Source organism: Struthio camelus, chromosome 5 (assembly GCF_040807025.1).
Source record: "Struthio camelus isolate bStrCam1 chromosome 5, bStrCam1.hap1, whole genome shotgun sequence".
NCBI classification, from domain to species: Eukaryota; Metazoa; Chordata; class Aves; order Struthioniformes; family Struthionidae; genus Struthio; species Struthio camelus.
In genome coordinates, this window is record NC_090946.1 from 1,135,034 (window position 1) to 1,158,653 (window position 23,620).

A 23,620-nucleotide genomic window follows, 5' to 3' on the forward strand; every position below is an offset into this window, starting at 1 on the left:
CACAGTCCCCCCCAGCACACACATGCCTGCCACTGGCCTCTGAAGACGTCATGAACAACTGAGCTCACAATCACCACCAGCAGACACGTGCCTGCCACTGGCTTTTAACTCCCTATGGCACAAGGACCTCACAATCACCACCAGCACACACATGCCTGGCACTGGCCTCTGAAGACGTAACGAGCAACTGAGCTCACAATCACCACCAGCACACACATGCCTGCCACTGGCCTCTCATGCCCTCAGGCACAAGGACCTCACAAACACCACCAGTAGACTAGTGCCTGGCATGGCATGTGACAACATCATGAACAACTGAGCTCACAATCACCACCAGCACACACATGCCTGCCTCTGGCCTCTCGCCCTCAGACACAATGACCTCACAATAACCACCAGCAAAAGAAGCCTGGCACTGGCCTCTAACGCCCTCACGCAGAAGGACCTCACAATCACGACCAGCACACACATGCCTGCCACTGGCCTCTGATGACCTCACGAACAACTGAGCTCACAATCACCACCAGCACACACATGCCTGCCACTGGCTTTGAACTCCCTCAGGTACAAGCACCTCACAATCACAACCAGAACACACCAGTGTGACACTGGCCTCTCATGCCTCCACGCACAACTGACCTCAAAATCACCACCAGCACACACATGCCTGCCACTGGATCCTCATACCGTCATGCACAAGGACCTCACAGTCCCCCCCAGCACACACATGCCTGCCACTGGCCTCTGAAGACGTCATGAACAACTGAGCTCACAATCACCACCAGCAGACACGTGCCTGCCACTGGCTTTTAACTCCCTACGGCACAAGGACCTCACAGTCACCCCCAGCACACACATGCCTGGCAATGGCCTCCCATGACGTAATGAGCAACTGAGCTCACAATCACCACCAGCTCATACATGCCTGGCACTGGCCTCTCGCCCTCAGACACAATGACCTCACAATAACCACCAGGAAAAAAGCCTGGCAGTGGACTCTAACGCCCTAAGGCACAAGGACCTCACAATCACCACCAGCACACACATGCCTGGCACTGGCCTCTGATGATGTCGCGAAAAATTGAGCTAACAATCACCACCATCACACACATGCCTGCCACTGGCTTTTAACTCCCTACAGCACAAGGACTTCACAATCACCACCAGCACACACATGCCTGCCACTGGCTTTTAACTCCCTACAGCACAAGGACTTCACAATCACCACCAGCACACACATGCCTGGCACTGGCCTCTCAACCCGTCACGCACAAGTACCTCACAGTCACCACCAGCACACACATGCCTGCCACTGGCCTCTGAAGACGTCATGAGCAACTGAGCTCACAATCACCACCAGCACACACATGCCTGGCACTGGCTTCTCACGCCCTCAGGCACAGCGACCTCACAATCACCACCAGCACACACATGCCTGCCACTGGCTTTGAACTCCCTCAGGTACAAGCACCTCACAATCATAACGAGAACACACCAGTCTGACACTGGCCTCTCATGCCTCCACGCACAACTGACCTCAAAATCACCACCAGCACACACATGGCTGCCACTGGCTCCTCATACCGTCATGCACAAGGACCTCACAGTCCCCCCCAGCACACACATGCCTGCCACTGGCCTCTGAAGACGTCATGAACAACTGAGATCACAATCACCACCAGCAGACACGTGCCTGCCACTGGCTTTTAACTCCCTACGGCACAAGGACCTCACAATCACCACCAGCACACACATGCCTGGCACTGGCCTCTCAACCCGTCACGCACAAGTACCTCACAGTCACCCCCAGCACACACATGCCTGGCACTGGCCTCTGAAGACGTAACGAGCAACTGAGCTCACAATCACCACCAGCACACACATGCCTGGCACCGGCCTCTGATGACATCAGGAACAATTGAGCTCACAATCACCACCAGCACACACATGCCTGGCACTGGCCTCTCGCCCTCAGACACAATGACCTCACAATAACCACCAGCAAAAAAAGCCTGGCACTGGCCTCTAACTCCCTACGGCACAAGGACCTCACAATCACCACCAGCACACACATGCCTGGCACTGGCCTCTCAACCCGTCACGCACAAGTACCTCACAGTCACCCCCAGCACACACATGCCTGGCACTGGCCTCTGATGACGTCACGAACAACTGAGCTCACAATCACCACCAGCACACACATGCCTGCCACTGACTTTTAACTCCCTCAGGTACAAGCACCTCACAATCACCACCAGCACACACATGCGTGTCACTGGCCTCTCAACCCGTCACGCACAAGTACCTCACAGTCACCACCAGCACACACATGCCTGGCAATGGCCTCCCATGACCTAACGAGCAACTGAGCTCACAATCACCACCAGCACACACATGCCTTGCACCGGCCTCTGATGACATCAGGAACAATTGAGCTCACAATCACCACCAGCACACACATGCCTGCCACTGGCCTCTCATGCCCTCAGGCACAAGGACCTCACAAACACCACCAGTAGACTAGTGCCTGGCATGGCATGTGACAACATCACGAACAACTGAGCTCACAATCACCACCAGCACACACATGCCTGCCTCTGGCCTCCCGTCCTCAGACACAATGACCTCACAATAACCACCAGCAAAAAAAGCCTGGCACTGGCCTCTAACGCCCTAAGGCACAAGGACCTCACAATCAACACCAGCAGAAACATGTCTGGCCCTGGCCTCTGATGACGTCACGAACAACTGAGCTCACAATCACCATCAGCACACACATGCCTGCCACTGGCCTCTCATGACGTCACGAGCAACTGAGCTCACAATCACCACCAGCACACACATGCCTGCCACTGGCTTCTCACGCCCTCAGGCACAGCGACCTCACAATCACCACCAGCACACACATGCCTGCCACTGCCTTTTAACTCCCTCAGGTACAAGCACCTCACAATCACAACCAGAACACACGAGTCTGACACTGGCCTCTCATGCCTCCACGCACAACTGACCTCAAAATCACCACCAGCACACCCGTGCCTGCCACTGGCTTTTAACTCCCTACGGCACAAGGATCTCACAATCACCACCAGCAGACACATGCCTGGCACTGGCCTCTCAACCCGTCACGCACAAGTACCTCACAGTCAACCCCAGCACACACATACTTGGCACTGGCCTCTCATGACGTCACGAGCAACTGAGCTCACAATCACCACCAGCACACACATGCCTGGCACCGGCCTCTGATGACATCATGAACAACTGAGCTCACAATCACCACCAGCACACACATGCCTGCCACTGGCCTCTCGCCCTCAGACACAATAACCTCACAATAACCACCAGCAAAAAAAGCCTGGCACTGGCCTCTAACGCCCTAAGGCAGAAGGACCTCACAATCACCACCAGCACACACATGCCTGGCACTGGTCTCTGATGATGTCACGAACAACTGAGCTCACAATCACCACCAGCACACACATGCCTGGCACTGGCCTCTGATGATGTCACGAGCAACTGAGCTCACAATCACCACCAGCACACACATGCCTGCCACTGGCTTCTCACGCCCTCAGGCACAGGGACCTCACAATCACCACCAGCACACACATGCCTGCCACTGGCTTTTAACTCCCTCAGGTACAAGCACCTCACAATCACAACCAGAACACACCAGTCTGACACTGGCCTCTCATGCCTCCACGCACAACTGACCTCAAAATCACCACCAGCACACACATGCCTGCCACTGGCTCCTCATACCGTCATGCACAAGGACCTCACAGTCCCCCCCAGCACACACATGCCTGGCACTGGCCTCTGATGACGTCACGAACAACTGAGCTCACAATCACCACCAGCACACACATGCCTGGCACTGGTCTCTCATGATGTAACGAGCAACTGAGCTCACAATCACCACCAGCACACACATGCCTGCCACTGGCTCCTCATACCGTCATGCACAAGGACCTCACAGTCCCCCCCAGCACACACATGCCTGCCACTGGCCTCTGAAGACGTCATGAACAACTGAGCTCACAATCACCACCAGCAGACACGTGCCTGCCACTGGCTTTTAACTCCCTACGGCACAAGGACCTCACAATCACCACCAGCACACAAATGCCTGGCACTGGCCTCTCAACCCGTCACGCACAAGTACCTCACAGTCACCCCCAGCACACACATGCCTGGCAATGGCCTCTCGCCCTCAGACGCAATGACCTCACAAAAACCACCAGCAAAAAAAGCCTGGCACTGGCCTCTAACGCCCTAAGGCACAAGGACCTCACAATCACCACCAGCACACACATGCCTGGCACTGGCCTCTGATGATGTCACGAACAACTGAGCTCACAATCACCACCAGCACACACATGCCTGCCACTGGCCTCTCATGACGTCACGAGCAACTGAGCTCACAATCACCACCAGCACACACATGCCTGCCACTGGCTTTTAACTCCCTCAGGTACAAGCACCTCACAATCACAACCAGAACACACCAGTCTGACACTGGCCTCTCATGCCTCCACGCACAACTGACCTCAAAATCACCACCAGCACACACATGCCTGCCACTGGCTCCTCATACCGTCATGCACAAGGACCTCACAGTCCCCCCCAGCACACACATGCCTGCCACTGGCCTCTGAAGACGTCATGAACAACTGAGCTCACAATCACCACCAGCAGACACGTGCCTGCCACTGGCTTTTAACTCCCTACGGCACAAGGACCTCACAATCACTACCAGCACACACATGCCTGGCACTGGCCTCTCAACCCGTCACGCACAAGTACCTCACAGACACCCCCAGCACACACATGCCTGGCACTGGCCTCTGAAGACGTATCGAGCAACTGAGCTCACAATCACCACCAGCACACACATGCCTGCCACTGGCCTCTCATGCCCTCAGGCACAAGCACCTCACAATCACCACCAGTAGACTAGTGCCTGGCATGGCATGTGACAACATCACGAACAACTGAGCTCACAATCACCACCAGCACACACATGACTGCCTCTGGCCTCTTGCCCTCACACACAATGACCTCACAATAACCACCAGCAAAAAAAGCCTGGCACTGGCCTCTAACGCCCTCACGCAGAAGGACCTCACAATCAACACCAGCACACACATGCCTGCCACTGGCCTCTGATGATGTCACGAACAACTGAGCTCACAATCACCACCAGCACACACATGCCTGCCACTGGCCTCTCATGATGTAACGAGCAACTGAGCTCACAATCACCACCAGCACACACATGCCTGCCACTGGCTCCTCATACCGTCATGCACAAGGACCTCACAGTCCCCCCCAGCACACACATGCCTGCCACTGGCCTCTGAAGACGTCATGAACAACTGAGCTCACAATCACCACCAGCAGACACGTGCCTGCCACTGGCTTTTAACTCCCTACGGCACAAGGACCTCACAATCACCACCAGCACACAAATGCCTGGCACTGGCCTCTCAACCCGTCACGCACAAGTACCTCACAGTCACCCCCAGCACACACATGCCTGGCAATGGCCTCTCGCCCTCAGACACAATGACCTCACAATAACCACCAGCAAAAAAAGCCTGGCACTGGCCTCTAACGCCCTAAGGCACAAGGACCTCACAATCACCACCAGCACACACATGCCTGGCACTGGCCTCTGATGATGTCACGAGCAACTGAGCTCACAATCACCACCAGCACACACATGCCTGCCACTGGCTTCTCACGCCCTCAGGCACAGGGACCTCACAATCACCACCAGCACACACATGCCTGCCACTGGCTTTTAACTCCCTCAGGTACAAGCACCTCACAATCACAACCAGAACACACCAGTCTGACACTGGCCTCTCATGCCTCCACGCACAACTGACCTCAAAATCACCACCAGCACACACATGCCTGCCACTGGCTCCTCATACCGTCATGCACAAGGACCTCACAGTCCCCCCCAGCACACACATGCCTGGCACTGGCCTCTGATGACGTCACGAACAACTGAGCTCACAATCACCACCAGCACACACATGCCTGGCACTGGTCTCTCATGATGTAACGAGCAACTGAGCTCACAATCACCACCAGCACACACATGCCTGCCACTGGCCTCTCATGACGTCATGAACAACTGAGCTCACAATCACCACCAGCACACACGTGCCTGCCACTGGCTTTTAACTCCCTACGGCACAAGGACCTCACAATCACCACCAGCACACAAATGCCTGGCACTGGCCTCTCAACCCGTCACGCACAAGTACCTCACAGTCACCCCCAGCACACACATGCCTGGCAATGGCCTCTCGCCCTCAGACACAATGACCTCACAATAACCACCAGCAAAAAAAGCCTGGCACTGGCCTCTAACGCCCTAAGGCACAAGGACCTCACAATCACCACCAGCACACACATGCCTGGCACTGGCCTCTGATGATGTCACGAACAACTGAGCTCACAATCACCACCAGCACACACATGCCTGCCACTGGCCTCTCATGACGTCACGAGCAACTGAGCTCACAATCACCACCAGCACACACATGCCTGCCACTGGCTTTTAACTCCCTCAGGTACAAGCACCTCACAATCACAACCAGAACACACCAGTCTGACACTGGCCTCTCATGCCTCCACGCACAACTGACCTCAAAATCACCACCAGCACAAACATGCCTGCCACTGGCTCCTCATACCGTCATGCACAAGGACCTCACAGTCCCCCCCAGCACACACATGCCTGCCACTGGCCTCTGAAGACGTCATGAACAACTGAGCTCACAATCACCACCAGCAGACACGTGCCTGCCACTGGCTTTTAACTCCCTACGGCACAAGGACCTCACAATCACTACCAGCACACACATGCCTGGCACTGGCCTCTCAACCCGTCACGCACAAGTACCTCACAGACACCTCCAGCACACACATGCCTGGCACTGGCCTCTGAAGACGTATCGAGCAACTGAGCTCACAATCACCACCAGCACACACATGCCTGCCACTGGCCTCTCATGCCCTCAGGCACAAGCACCTCACAATCACCACCAGTAGACTAGTGCCTGGCATGGCATGTGACAACATCACGAACAACTGAGCTCACAATCACCACCAGCACACACATGACTGCCTCTGGCCTCTTGCCCTCACACACAATGACCTCACAATAACCACCAGCAAAAAAAGCCTGGCACTGGCCTCTAACGCCCTCACGCAGAAGGACCTCACAATCACCACCAGCACACACATGCCTGCCACTGGCCTCTGATGATGTCACGAACAACTGAGCTCACAATCACCACTACCACACACATGCCTGGCACTGGCCTCTGATGACGTCACGAACAACTGAGCTCACAATCACCACCAGCACACACATGCCTGCCACTGGCCTCTCGCCCTCAGACACAATGACCTCACAATAACCACCGGCAAAAGAAGCCTGGTACTGGCCTCTAACGCCCTAAGGCACAAGGACCTCACCATCACCACCAGCACACACATGCCTGCCACTGGCCTCTCATGATGTCACGAACAACTGAGCTCACAATCACCATCAGCACACACATGCCTGGCACTGGTCTCTGATGATGTCACGAGCAACTGAGCTCACAATCACCAAAAGCACACACATGCCTGCCACTGGCTTCTCACGCCCTCAGGCACAGCGACCTCACAATCACCACCAGCACACACATGCCTGCCACTGGCTTTGAACTCCCTCAGGTACAAGCACCTCCCAATCACAACCAGAACACACCAGTCTGACACTGGCCTCTCATGCCTCCACGCACTACTGACCTCAAAATCACCACCAGCACACACATGCCTGCCACTGGCTCCTCATACCGTCATGCACAAGGACCTCACAGTCCCCCCCAGCACACACATGCCTGCCACTGGCCTCTGAAGACGTCATGAACAACTGAGATCACAATCACCACCAGCAGACACGTGCCTGCCACTGGCTTTTAACTCCCTACGGCACAAGGACCTCACAATCACCACCAGCAGACACATGCCTGACACTGGCCTCTCAACCCGTCACGCACAAGTACCTCACAGTCCCCCCCAGCACACACATGCCTGGCAATGGCCTCTCATGACGTCACGAGCAACTGAGCTCACAATCAACACCAGCACACACATGCCTGGCACCGGCCTCTGATGACATCAGGAACAATTGAGCTCACAATCACCACCAGCACACACATGCCTGCCACTGGCCTCTCATGCCCTCAGGCACAAGGACCTCACAGTCACCACCAGTAGACTAGTGCCTGGCATAGCATGTGACAACATCATGAACTCCTGAGCTCACAATCACCACCAGCACACACATGCCTGCCACTGGCCTCTCGCCCTCAGACACAATGACCTCACAATAACCACCAGCAAAAAAAGCCTGGCACTGGCCTCTAACGCCCTAAGGCACAAGGACCTCACAATCACCACCAGCACACACATGCCTGGCACTGGCCTCTGATGATGTCACGAACAACTGAGCTCACAATCACCACCAGCACACACATGCCTGCCACTGGCCTCTCATGCCCTCAGGCACAAGGACCTCAAAATCACCACCAGTAGACTAGTGCCTGGCATGGCAAGTGACAACATCAGGAACAATTGAGCTCACAATCACCACCAGCAGACACATGCCTGGCACTGGCCTCTCACGCCCTCACGCACAATGACCTCACAATAACCACCAGCAAAAAAAGCCTGGCACTGGCCTCTAACGCCCTCACGCACAAGCACCTCACAATCACTACCAGCCTGTCACTGGCCTCTGATGATGTCACGAACAACTGAGCTCACAATCACCATCAGCACACACATGCCTGGCACTGGCCTCTCATGACGTCACGAACAACTGAGCTCACAATCACCACCAGCACACACATGCCTGCCACTGGCTTCTCACGCCCTCAGGCACAGCGACCTCACAATCAACACCAGCACACACATGCCAGCCACTGGCTTTTAACTCCCTCAGGTACAACCACCTCACAATCACAACCAGAACACACGAGTCTGACACTGGCCTCTCATGCCTCCACGCACAACTGACCTCAAAATCACCACCAGCACACACATGCCTGCCACTGGCTCCTCATACCGTCATGCACAAGGACCTCACAGTCCCCCCCAGCACACACATGCCTGCCACTGGCCTCTGAAGATGTCATGAACAACTGAGCTCACAATCACCACCAGCAGACACATGCCTGGCAAGGGCCTTTAAACCCGTCACGCACAAGTACCTCACAGTAACCCCAAGCACACACATGCCTGGCAATGGCCTCTCATGACCTAACGAGCAACTGAGCTCACAATCACCACCAGTACACACATGCCTGGCACCGGCCTCTGATGACATCAGGAACAATTGAGCTCACAATCACCACCAGCACACACATGCCTGCCACTGGCCTCTCATGCCCTCAGGCACAAGGACCTCAAAATCACCACCAGTAGACTAGTGCCTGGCATGGCATGTGACAACATCGTGAACAACTGAGCTCACAATCACCACCAGCACACACATGCCTGGCACTGGCCTCTCGCCCTCAGACACAATGACCTCACAAAAACCACCAGCAAAAAAAGCCTGGCACTGGCCTCTAACGCCCTAAGGCACAAGGACCTCACAATCACCACCAGCACACACATGCCTGCCACTGGTCTCTGATGATGTCACGAACAACTGAGCTCACAATCACCATCAGCACACACATGCCTGGCACTGGCCTCTCATGACGTCACAAACAACTGAGCTCACAATCACCACCAGCACACACATGCCTGGCACTGGCCTCTGATGACATCAGGAAAAATTGAGCTCACAATCACCACCAGCACACACATGCCTGGCACTGGCCTCTCACGCCCTCACGCACAAGGACCTCACAATAATCACCACCAAAAAATCCTGGCACTGGCCTCTAACGCCCTCACGCACAAGGACCTCACAATCACAACCAGCCTGGCACTGGCCTCTGATGATGTCACGAACAACTGAGCTCACAATCACGACCTGCACACACATTCCTGGCACTGGCCTCTCATGACGTCACGAGCAACTGAGCTCACAATCACCACCAGCACACACATGCCTGCCACTGGCTTCTCACGCCCTCAGGCACAGGGACCTCACAATCACCACCAGCACACACATGCCTGCCACTGCCTTTTAACTCCCTCAGGTACAAGCACCTCACAATCACAACCAGAACACACGAGTCTGACACTGGCCTCTCATGCCTCCACGCACAACTGACCTCAAAATCACCACCAGCACACACATGCCTGCCACTGGCTCCTCATACCGTCATGCACAAGGACCTCACAGTCCCCCCCAGCACACACATGCCTGCCACTGGCCTCTGATGACATCAGGAACAATTGAGCTCACAATCACCACCAGCACACACATGCCTGCCACTGGCCTCTCATGCCCTCAGGCACAAGGACCTCAAAATCACCACCACTAGAATAGTGCCTGGCATGGCATGTGGCAACATCATGAACAACTGAGCTCGCAATCACCACCAGCACACACATGCCTGGCACTGGCCTCTCGCCCTCAGACACAATGACCTCACAATAACCACCAGCAAAAAAAGCCTGGCACTGGCCTCTAACGCCCTAAGGCACAAGGACCTCACAATCAACACCAGCACACACATGCCTGGCACTGGACTCTGATGATGTCACGAACAACTGAGCTCACAATCACCACCAGCACACACATGCCTGCCACTGGCCTCTGATGACGTCACGAACAACTGAGCTCACAATCACGACCTGCACACACATTCCTGGCACTGGCCTCTCATGACGTCACGAGCAACTGAGCTCACAATCACCAAAAGCACACACATGCCTGCCACTGGCTTCTCACGCCCTCAGGCACAGGGACCTCACAATCACCAACAGCACACACATGCCTGCCACTGCCTTTTAACTCCCTCAGGTACAAGCACCTCACAATCACAACCAGAACACACGAGTCTGACACTGGCCTCTCATGCCTCCACGCACAACTGACCTCAAAATCACCACCAGCACACACATGCCTGCCACTGGCTCCTCATACCGTCATGCACAAGGACCTCACAGTCCCCCCCAGCACACACATGCCTGCCACTGGCCTCTGATGACATCAGGAACAATTGAGCTCACAATCACCACCAGCACACACATGCCTGCCACTGGCCTCTCATGCCCTCAGGCACAAGGACCTCAAAATCACCACCACTAGAATAGTGCCTGGCATGGCATGTGGCAACATCATGAACAACTGAGCTCGCAATCACCACCAGCACACACATGCCTGCCACTGGCCTCTCGCCCTCAGACACAATGACCTCACAATAACCACCAGCAAAAAAAGCCTGGCACTGGCCTCTAACGCCCTAAGGCACAAGGACCTCACAATCAACACCAGCACACACATGCCTGGCACTGGACTCTGATGATGTCACGAACAACTGAGCTCACAATCACCACCAGCACACACATGCCTGCCACTGGCCTCTCATGACGTCACGAGCAACTGAGCTCACAATCACCACCAGCACACACATGCCTGCCACTGGCTTCTCACGCCCTCAGGCACAGCGACCTCACAATCAACAGCAGCACACACATGCCTGCCACTGCCTTTTAACTCCCTCAGGTACAAGCACCTCACAATCACAACCAGAACACACCAGTCTGACACTGGCCTCTCATGCCTCCACGCACAACTAACCTCAAAATCACCACCAGCACACACATGCCTGCCACTGGCTCCTCATACCGTCATGCACAAGGACCTCACAGTCCCCCCCAGCACACACATGCCTGGCACTGGCCTCTGAAGACGTCATGAACAACTGAGTTCACAATCACCACCAGCAGACACATGCCTGCCACTGGCCTCTCAACCCGTCACGCACAAGTACCTCGCAGTCACCCCCAGCACACACATGCCTGGCAATGGCCTCTCATGACGTAACGAGCAACTGAGCTCACAATCACCACCAGCACACACATGCCTGGCACCGGCCTCTGATGACATCAGGAACAATTGAGCTCACAATCACCACCTGCACACACATGCCTGCCACTGGCCTCTCATGCCCTCAGGCACAAGGACCTCACAATCACCACCAGTAGACTAGTGCCTGGCATGGCATGTGACAACATCATGAACACCTGAGCTCACAATCACCACCAGCACACACATGCCTGGCAGTGGCCTCTCGCCCTCAGACACAATGACCTCACAATAACCACCAGCAAAAAAAGCCTGGCACTGGCCTCTAACGCCCTAAGACACAAGGACCTCACAATCACCACCAGCACACACATGCCTGCCACTGGCCTCTGATGATGTCACGAACAACTGAGCTCACAATCACCACCAGCACACACATGCCTGCCACTGGCTTCTCACGCCCTCAGGCACAGGGACCTCACAATCACCACCAGCACACACATGCCTGCCACTGGCTTTTAACTCCCTCAGGTACAAGCACCTCACAATCACTACCAGAACACACGAGTCTGACACTGGCCTCTCATGCCTCCACGCACAACTGACCTCAAAATCACCACCAGCACACACATGCCTGCCACTGGCTCCTCATACCGTCATGCACAAGGACCTCACAGTCCCCTCCAGCACACACATACCTGCCACTGGCCTCTGAAGACGTCATGAACAACTGAGCTCACAATCACCACCAGCAGATACGTGCCTGGCACTGGCCTCTCAACCCGTCACGCACAAGTACCTCACAGTCACCCCCAGCACACACATGCTTGGCAATGGCCTCTCATGACGTCACGAGCAACTGAGCTCACAATCACCACCAGCACACACATGCCTGCCACTGGCCCCTCATGCCCTCAGGCACAAGGACATCAAAATCACCATCACTAGACTAGTGCCTGGCATGGCAGGTGACAACATCATGAACAACTGAGCTCACAATCACCACCAGCACACACATGCCTGCCACTGGCCTCTCACGCCCTCACGCACAAGGAGCTCACAATAACCACCAGCAAAAAAAGCCTGGCACTGGCCTCTAACGCCCTCACGCACAAGGACCTCACAATCACCACCAGCCTGGCACTGGCCTCTGATGATGTCACGAACAACTGAGCTCACAATCACCACCAGCACACACATGCCTGGCACTGGCTTCTCATGACGTCACGAACAACTGAGCTCACAATCATCACCAGCACACACATGCCTGGCACTGGCTTCTCACGCCCTCAGGCACAGGGACCTCACAATCACCACCAGCACACACATGCCTGCCACTGGCCTCTCATGCCCTCAGGCACAAGGACCTCAAAATCACCACCACTAGAATAGTGCCTGGCATGGCATGTGGCAACATCATGAACAACTGAGCTCGCAATCACCACCAGCACACACATGCCTGGCACTGGCCTCTCGCCCTCAGACACAATGACCTCACAATAACCACCAGGAAAAAAAGCCTGGCACTGGCCTCTAACGACCTAAGGCACAAGGACCTCACAATCAACACCAGCACACACATGCCTGGCACTGGACTCTGATGATGTCACGAACAACTGAGCTCACAATCACCACCAGCACACACATGCCTGCCACTGGCCTCTGATGACGTCACGAACAACTGAGCTCACAATCACGACCTGCACACACATTCCTGGCACTGGCCTCTCATGACGTCACGAGCAACTGAGCTCACAATCACCACCAGCACACACATGCCTGCCACTGGCTTCTCACGCCCTCAGGCACAGGGACCTCACAATCACCAACAGCACACACATGCCTGCCACTGGCTTTTAACTCCCTCAGGTACAAGCACCTCACAATCACAACCAGAACACACGAGTCTGACACTGGCCTCTCATGCCTCCACGCACAACTGACCTCAAAATCACCACCAGCACACACATGCCTGCCACTGGCTCCTCATACCGTCATGCACAAGGACCTCACAGTCCCCCCCAGCACACACATGCCTGCCACTGGCCTCTGATGACATCAGGAACAATTGAGCTCACAATCACCACCAGCACACACATGCCTGCCACTGGCCTCTCATGCCCTCAGGCACAAGGACCTCAAAATCACCACCACTAGAATAGTGCCTGGCATGGCATGTGGCAACATCATGAACAACTGAGCTCGCAATCACCACCAGCACACACATGCCTGCCACTGGCCTCTCGCCCTCAGACACAATGACCTCACAATAACCACCAGCAAAAAAAGCCTGGCACTGGCCTCTAACGCCCTAAGGCACAAGGACCTCACAATCAACACCAGCACACACATGCCTGGCACTGGACTCTGATGATGTCACGAACAACTGAGCTCACAATCACCACCAGCACACACATGCCTGCCACTGGCCTCTCATGACGTCACGAGCAACTGAGCTCACAATCACCACCAGCACACACATGCCTGCCACTGGATTCTCACGCCCTCAGGCACAGCGACCTCACAATCAACAGCAGCACACACATGCCTGCCACTGCCTTTTAACTCCCTCAGGTACAAGCACCTCACAATCACAACCAGAACACACCAGTCTGACACTGGCCTCTCATGCCTCCACGCACAACTAACCTCAAAATCACCACCAGCACACACATGCCTGCCACTGGCTCCTCATACCGTCATGCACAAGGACCTCACAGTCCCCCCCAGCACACACATGCCTGGCACTGGCCTCTGAAGACGTCATGAACAACTGAGCTCACAATCACCACCAGCAGACACATGCCTGGCACTGGCCTCTCAACCCGTCACGCACAAGTACCTCGCAGTCACCCCCAGCACACACATGCCTGGCAATGGCCTCTCATGACGTAACGAGCAACTGAGCTCACAATCACCACCAGCACACACATGCCTGGCACCGGCCTCTGATGACATCAGGAACAATTGAGCTCACAATCACCACCTGCACACACATGCCTGCCACTGGCCTCTCATGCCCTCAGGCACAAGGACCTCACAATCACCACCAGTAGACTAGTGCCTGGCATGGCATGTGACAACATCACGAACACCTGAGCTCACAATCACCACCAGCACACACATGCCTGGCAGTGGCCTCTCGCCCTCAGACACAATGACCTCACAATAACCACCAGCAAAAAAAGCCTGGCACTGGCCTCTAACGCCCTAAGGCACAAGGACCTCACAATCACCACCAGCACACACATGCCTGCCACTGGCCTCTGATGATGTCACGAACAACTGAGCTCACAATCACCACCAGCACACACATGCCTGCCACTGGCTTCTCACGCCCTCAGGCACAGGGACCTCACAATCACCACCAGCACACACATGCCTGCCACTGGCTTTTAACTCCCTCAGGTACAAGCACCTCACAATCACAACCAGAACACACGAGTCTGACACTGGCCTCTCATGCCTCCACGCACAACTGACCTCAAAATCACCACCAGCACACACATGCCTGCCACTGGCTCCTCATACCGTCATGCACAAGGACCTCACAGTCCCCTCCAGCACACACATACCTGCCACTGGCCTCTGAAGACGTCATGAACAACTGAGCTCACAATCACCACCAGCAGATACGTGCCTGGCACTGGCCTCTCAACCCGTCACGCACAAGTACCTCACAGTCACCCCCAGCACACACATGCTTGGCAATGGCCTCTCATGACGTCACGAGCAACTGAGCTCACAATCACCACCAGCACACACATGCCTGCCACTGGCCCCTCATGCCCTCAGGCACAAGGACATCAAAATCACCATCACTAGACTAGTGCCTGGCATGGCAGGTGACAACATCATGAACAACTGAGCTCACAATCACCACCAGCACACACATGCCTGCCACTGGCCTCTCACGCCCTCACGCACAAGGAGCTCACAATAACCACCAGCAAAAAAAGCCTGGCACTGGCCTCTAACGCCCTCACGCACAAGGACCTCACAATCACCACCAGCCTGGCACTGGCCTCTGATGATGTCACGAACAACTGAGCTCACAATCACCACCAGCACACACATGCCTGGCACTGGCTTCTCATGACGTCACGAACAACTGAGCTCACAATCATCACCAGCACACACATGCCTGCCACTGGCTTCTCACGCCCTCAGGCACAGGGACCTCACAATCACCACCAGCACACACATGCCTGCCACTGCCTTTTAACTCCCTCAGGTACAAGCACCTCACAATCACAACCAGAACACACCAGTCTGACACTGGCCTCTCATGCCTCCACGCACAACTGACCTCAAAATCACCACCAGCACACACATGCCTGCCACTGGCTCCTCATACCGTCATGCACAAGGACCTCACAGTCCCCCCCAGCACACACATGCCTGCCACTGGCCTCTGAAGACGTCATGAACAACTGAGCTCACAATCACCACCAGCACACACGTGCCTGCCACTGGCTTTTAACTCCCTACGGCACAAGGACCTCACAATCACCACCAGCAGACACATGCCTGGCACTGGCCTCTCAACCCGTCACGCACAAGTACCTCACAGTCACCCCCAGCACACACATGCCTGGCAATGGCCTCTGATGATGTCACGAACAACTGAGATCACAATCACCATCAGCACACACATGCCTGCCACTGGCCTCTGATGACGTCACGAGCAACTGAGCTCACAATCACCACCAGCACACACATGCCTGGCACTGGCCTCTCATGCCCTCAGGCACAGCGACCTCACAATCACCACCAGCACACACATGCCTGCCACTGGCTTTTAACTCCCTCAGGTACAAGCACCTCACAATCACAACCAGAACACACCAGTCTGACACTGGCCTCTCATGCCTCCACGCACAACTGACCTCAAAATCACCACCAGCACACACATGCCTGCCACTGGCTCCTCATACCGTCATGCACAAGGACCTCACAGTCCCCCCAGCACACACATGCCTGCCACTGGCCTCTGAAGACGTCATGAACAACTGAGCTCACAATTACCACCAGCAGACACGTGCCTGCCACTGGCTTTTAACTTCCTACAGCACAAGAACCTCACAATCACCACCAGCAGACACATGCCTGGCACTGGCCTCTCAACCCGTCACGCACAAGTACCTCACAGTCACCACCAGCACACACATGCCTGGCAATGGCCTCTCATGACGTAACGAGCAACTGAGCTCACAATCACCACCAGCACACACATGCCTGGCACCGGCCTCTGATGACATCAGGAACAATTGAGCTCACAATCACCACCAGCACACACATGCCTGCCACTGGCCTCTCATGCCCTCAGGCACAAGGACCTCAAAATCACCACCACTAGAATAGTGCCTGGCATGGCATGTGACAACATCATGAACAACTGAGCTCACAATCACCACCAGCACACACATGCCTGCCACTGGCCTCTCGCCCTCAGATACAATGACCTCACAATAACCACCAGCAAAAAAAGCCTGGCACTGGCCTCTAACGCCCTCACGCACAAGGACCTCACAATCACCACCAGCACACACATGCCTGCCACTGGCCTCTGATGATGTTACGAACAACTGAGCTCACAATCACCACCAGCACACACATGCCTGGCACTGGCCTATGATGATGTCACGAACAACTGAGCTCACAATCACCATCAGCACACACATGTCTGGCACTGGCCTCTCATGACGTCACGAGCAACTGAGCTCACAATCACCACCAGCACACACATGCCTGCCACTGGCTTCTCACGCCCTCAGGCACAGGGACCTCACAATCACCACCAGCACACACATGCCTGCCACTGCCTTTTAACTCCCTCAGGTACAAGCACCTCACAATCACAACCAGAACACACCAGTCTGACACTGGCCTCTCATGCCTCCACGCACAACTGACCTCACAATCACCACCAGCACACACAGGCCTGCCACTGGCTCCTCATACCGTCATGCACAAGGACCTCACAGTCACCCCCAGCACACACATGCCTGGCACTGGCCTCTCATGACGTAACGAGCAACTAAGCTCACAATCACCACCAGCACACAAATGCCTGGCACCGGCCTCTGATGACATCAGGAACAATTGAGCTCACAATCACCACCAGCAGACACATGCCTGGCACTGGCCTCTCACGCCCTCACGCACAAGGACCTCACAATAACCACCAGCAAAAAAAGCCTGGCACTGGCCTCTAACGCCCTCACGCACAAGCACCTCACAATCACCACCAGCCTGGCACTGGCCTCTCATGACGTCACGAGCAACTGAGCTCACAATCACCACCAGCACACACATGCCTGCCACTGGCCTCTCATGCCCTCAGGCACAGGGACCTCACAATCACCACCAGCACACACATGCCTGCCACTGGCTTTTAACTCCCTCAGTACAAGCACCTCACAATCACAACCAGAACACACCAGTCTGACACTGGCCTCTCATGCCTCCACGCACAACTGACCTCAAAATCACCACCAGCACACATATGCCTGCCACTGGCTCCTCATACCGTCATGCACAAGGACCTCACAGTCCCCCCCAGCACACACATGCCTGCCACTGGCCTCTGAAGACGTCATGAACAACTGAGATCACAATCACCACCAGTAGACACGTGCCTGCCACTGGCTTTTAACTCCCTACGGCACAAGGACCTCACAATCACCACCAGCACACACATGCCTGCCACTGGCTCCTCATACCGTCATGCACAAGGACCTCACAGTCACCCCCAGCACACACATGCCTGGCACTGGCCTCTCATGACGTAACGAGCAACTGAGCTCACAATCACCACCAGCACACACATGCCTGGCACCGGCCTCTGATGACATCAGGAAAAATTGAGCTCACAATCACCACCAGCACACACATGCCTGGCAATGGCCTCTCATGCCCTCAGGCACAGGGACCTCACAATCACCACCAGCAGACACGTGCCTGCCACTGGCTTTTAACTCCCTACGGCACAAGGACCTCACAATCACCACCAGCACACACATGCCTGGCACCGGCCTCTGATGATGTCACGAACAACTGAGCTCACAATCACGATCAGCACACACATGCCTGCCACTGGCCTCTCATGACGTCAAGAGCAACTGTGCTCACAATCACCACCAGCACACACATGCCTGGCACTGGCTTCTCACGTCCTCAGGCACAGGGACCTCACAATCAACACCAGCACACACATGCCAGCCACTGGCTTTTAACTCCCTCAGGTACAAGCACCTCACAATCACAACCAGAACACAGGAGTCTGACACTGTCCTCTCATGCCTCCACGCACAACTGACCTCAAAATCACCACCAGCACACACATGCCTGCCACTGGCTCCTCATACCGTCATGCACAAGGACCTCACAGTCCCCCCCAGCACACACATGCCTGCCACTGGCCTCTGAAGACGTCATGAACAACTGAGCTCACAATCACCACCAGCAGACACGTGCCTGACACTGGCTTTTAACTCCCTACGGCACAAGGACCTCACAATCACCACCAGCACACACATGCCTGCCACTGGCCTCTCAACCCGTCACGCACAAGTACCTCACAGTCACCCCCAGCACACACATGCCTGGCAATGGCTCCTCATACCGTCATGCACAAGGACCTCACAGTCCCCCCCAGCACACACATGCCTGCCACTGGCCTCTGATGACATCAGGAACAATTGAGCTCACAATCACCACCAGCACACACATGCCTGCCACTGGCCTCTCATGCCCTCAGGCACAAGGACCTCAAAATCATCACCACTAGACTAGTGCCTGGCACTGGCATGTGACAACATCACGAACAACTGAGCTTACAATCACCACCAGCACACACATGCCTGGCACCGGCCTCTGATGACATCAGGAACAATTGAGCTCACAATCACCACCTGCACACACATGCCTGCCACTGGCCTCTCATGCCCTCAGGCACAAGGACCTCAAAATCACCACCAGTAGACTAGTGCCTGGCATGGCATGTGACAACATCATGAACAACTGAGCTCACAATCACCACCAGCACACAGATGCCTGGCACTGGCCTCTCGCCCTCAGACACAATGACCTCACAAAAACCACCAGCAAAAAAAGCCTGGCACTGGCCTCTAACGCCCTAAGGCACAAGGGCCTCACAATCACCAGCAGCACACACATGCCTGGCACTGGACTCTGATGATGTCACGAACAACTGAGCTCACAATCACCATCAGCACACACATGCCTGGCACTGGCCTCTCATGACGTCACGAACAACTGAGCTCACAATCACCACCAGCACACACATGCCTGGCACCGGCCTCTGATGACATCAGGAACAATTGAGCTCACAATCACCACCAGCACACACATGCCTGGCACTGGCCTCTCACGCCCTCACGCACAAGGACCTCACAATAATCACCACCAAAAAATCCTGGCACTGGCCTCTAACGCCCTCACGCACAAGGACCTCACAATCACCACCAGCACACACATGCCTGGCACTGGCCTCTCAACCCGTCACGCACAAGTACCTCACAGTCACCACCAGCACACACATGCCTGGCAATGGCCTCTCATGACGTAACGAGCAACTGAGCTCACAATCACCACCAGCACACACATGCCTGGCACCGGCCTCTGATGACATCAGGAACAATTGAGCTCACAATCACCACCTGCACACACATGCCTGCCACTGGCCTCTCATGCCCTCAGGCACAAGGACCTCAAAATCACCACCACTAGAATAGTGCCTGGCATGGCATGTGGCAACATCATGAACAACTGAGCTCGCAATCACCACCAGCACACACATGCCTGCCACTGGCCTCTTGCCGTCAGACACAATGACCTCACAATAACCACCAGCAAAAAAAGCCTGGCACTGGCCTCTAACGCCCTAAGGCACAAGGACCTCACAATCAACACCAGCACACACATGCCTGGCACTGGCCTCTGATGATGTCACGAACAACTGAGCTCACAATCACCACCAGCACACACATGCCTGCCACTGGCCTCTCATGACGTCACGAGCAACTGAGCTCACAATCACCACCAGCAGAAACATGCCTGGCCCTGGCCTCTCACGCCCTCAGGCACAGCGACCTCACAATCAACAGCAGCACACACATGCCTGCCACTGGCTTTTAACTCCCTAAGGTACAAGCACCTCACAATCACAACCAGAACACACGAGTCTGACACTGGCCTATCATGCCTCCACGCACAACTAACCTCAAAATCACCACCAGCACACACATGCCTGCCACTGGCTCCTCATACCGTCATGCACAAGGACCTCACAGTCCCCCCCAGCACACACATGCCTGCCACTGGCCTCTGAAGATGTCATGAACAACTGAGCTCACAATCACCACCAGCAGACACATGCCTGGCAAGGGCCTCTAAACCCGTCACGCACAAGTACCTCACAGTCACCCCCAGCACACACATGCCTGGCAATGGCCTCTCATGACCTAACGAGCAACTGAGCTCACAATCACCACCAGTACACACATGCCTGGCACCAGCCTCTGATGACATCAGGAACAATTGAGCTCACAATCACCACCAGCACACACATGCCTGCCACTGGCCTCTCATGCCCTCAGGCACAAGCACCTCACAATCACCACCAGTAGACTAGTGCCTGGCATGGCATGTGACAACATCATGAACAACTGAGCTCACAATCACCACCAGCACACACATGCCTGGCACTGGCCTCTCGCCCTCAGACACAATGACCTCACAAAAACCACCAGCAAAAAAAGCCTGGCACTGGCCTCTAACGCCCTAAGGCACAAGGACCTCACAATCACCAGCAGCACACACATGCCTGGCACTGGCCTCTGATGATGTCACGAACAACTGAGCGCACAATCACCATCAGCACACACATGCCTGGCACTGGCCTCTCATGACGTCACGAACAACTGAGCTCACAATCACCACCAGCACACACATGCCTGGCACTGGCCTCTCACGCCCTCACGCACAAGGACCTCACAATAATCACCACCAAAAAATCCTGGCACTGGCCTCTAACGCCCTCACGCACAAGGACCTCACAATCACCACCAGCACACACATGCCTGGCACTGGCCTCTCAACCCGTCACGCACAAGTACCTCACAGTCACCACCAGCACACACATGCCTGGCAATGGCCTCTCATGACGTAACGAGCAACTGAGCGCACAATCACCACCAGCACACACATGCCTGGCACCGGCCTCTGATGACATCAGGAACAATTGAGCTCACAATCACCACCAGCACACACATGCCTGCCACTGGCCTCTCATGCCCTCAGGCACAAGGACCTCAAAATCACCACCACTAGAATAGTGCCTGGCATGGCATGTGGCAACATCATGAACAACTGAGCTCGCAATCACCACCAGCACACACATGCCTGCCACTGGCCTCTCGCCGTCAGACACAATGACCTCACAATAACCACCAGCAAAAAAAGCCTGGCACTGGCCTCTAACGCCCTAAGGCACAAGGACCTCACAATCAACACCAGCACACACATGCCTGGCACTGGCCTCTGATGATGTCACGAACAACTGAGCTCACAATCACCACCAGCACACACATGCCTGCCACTGGCCTCTCATGACGTCACGAGCAACTGAGCTCACAATCACCACCAGCACACACATTCCTGCCACTGGATTCTCACGCCCTCAGGCACAGCGACCTCACAATCAACAGCAGCACACACATGCCTGCCACTGGCTTTTAACTCCCTCAGGTACAAGCACCTCACAATCAGAACCAGAACACACGAGTCTGACACTGGCCTCTCATGCCTCCACGCACAACTGACCTCACAATCACCACCAGCACACACATGCCTGCCACTGGCTCCTCATACCGTCATGCACAAGGACCTCACAGTCCCCCCCAGCACACACATGCCTGCCACTGGCCTCTGAAGACGTCACGCACAAGTACCTCACAGTCACCCCCAGCACACACATGCCTGGCAATGTCCTCTCATGACGTCACGAACAACTGAGCTCACAATCACCACCAGCACACACATGCCTGCCACCGGCCTCTGATGACATCAGGAACAATTGAGCTCACAATCACCACCAGCACACACATGCCTGCCACTGGCCTCTCATGCCCTCAGGCACAAGGACCTCAAACTCATCACCACTAGACTAGTGCCTGGCACTGGCATGTGACAACATCACGAACAACTGAGCTCACAATCACCAAAAGCACACACATGCCTGGCAGCGGCCTCTGATGACATCAGGAACAATTGAGCTCACAATCACCACCAGCACACACATGCCTGCCACTGGCCTCTCATGCCCTCAGGCACAAGGACCTCAAAATCACCACCACTAGACTAGTGCCTGGCACTGGCATGTGACAACATCACGAACAACTGAGCTCACAATCACCACCAGCACACACATGCCTGGCACTGCCCTCTCGCCCTCAGACACAATGACCTCACAATAACCACCAGCAAAAAAAGCCTGGCACTGGCCTCTAACGCCCTAAGGCACAAGGACCTCACAATCACCACCAGCACACACATGCCTGGCACTGGCCTCTGATGATGTCACGAACA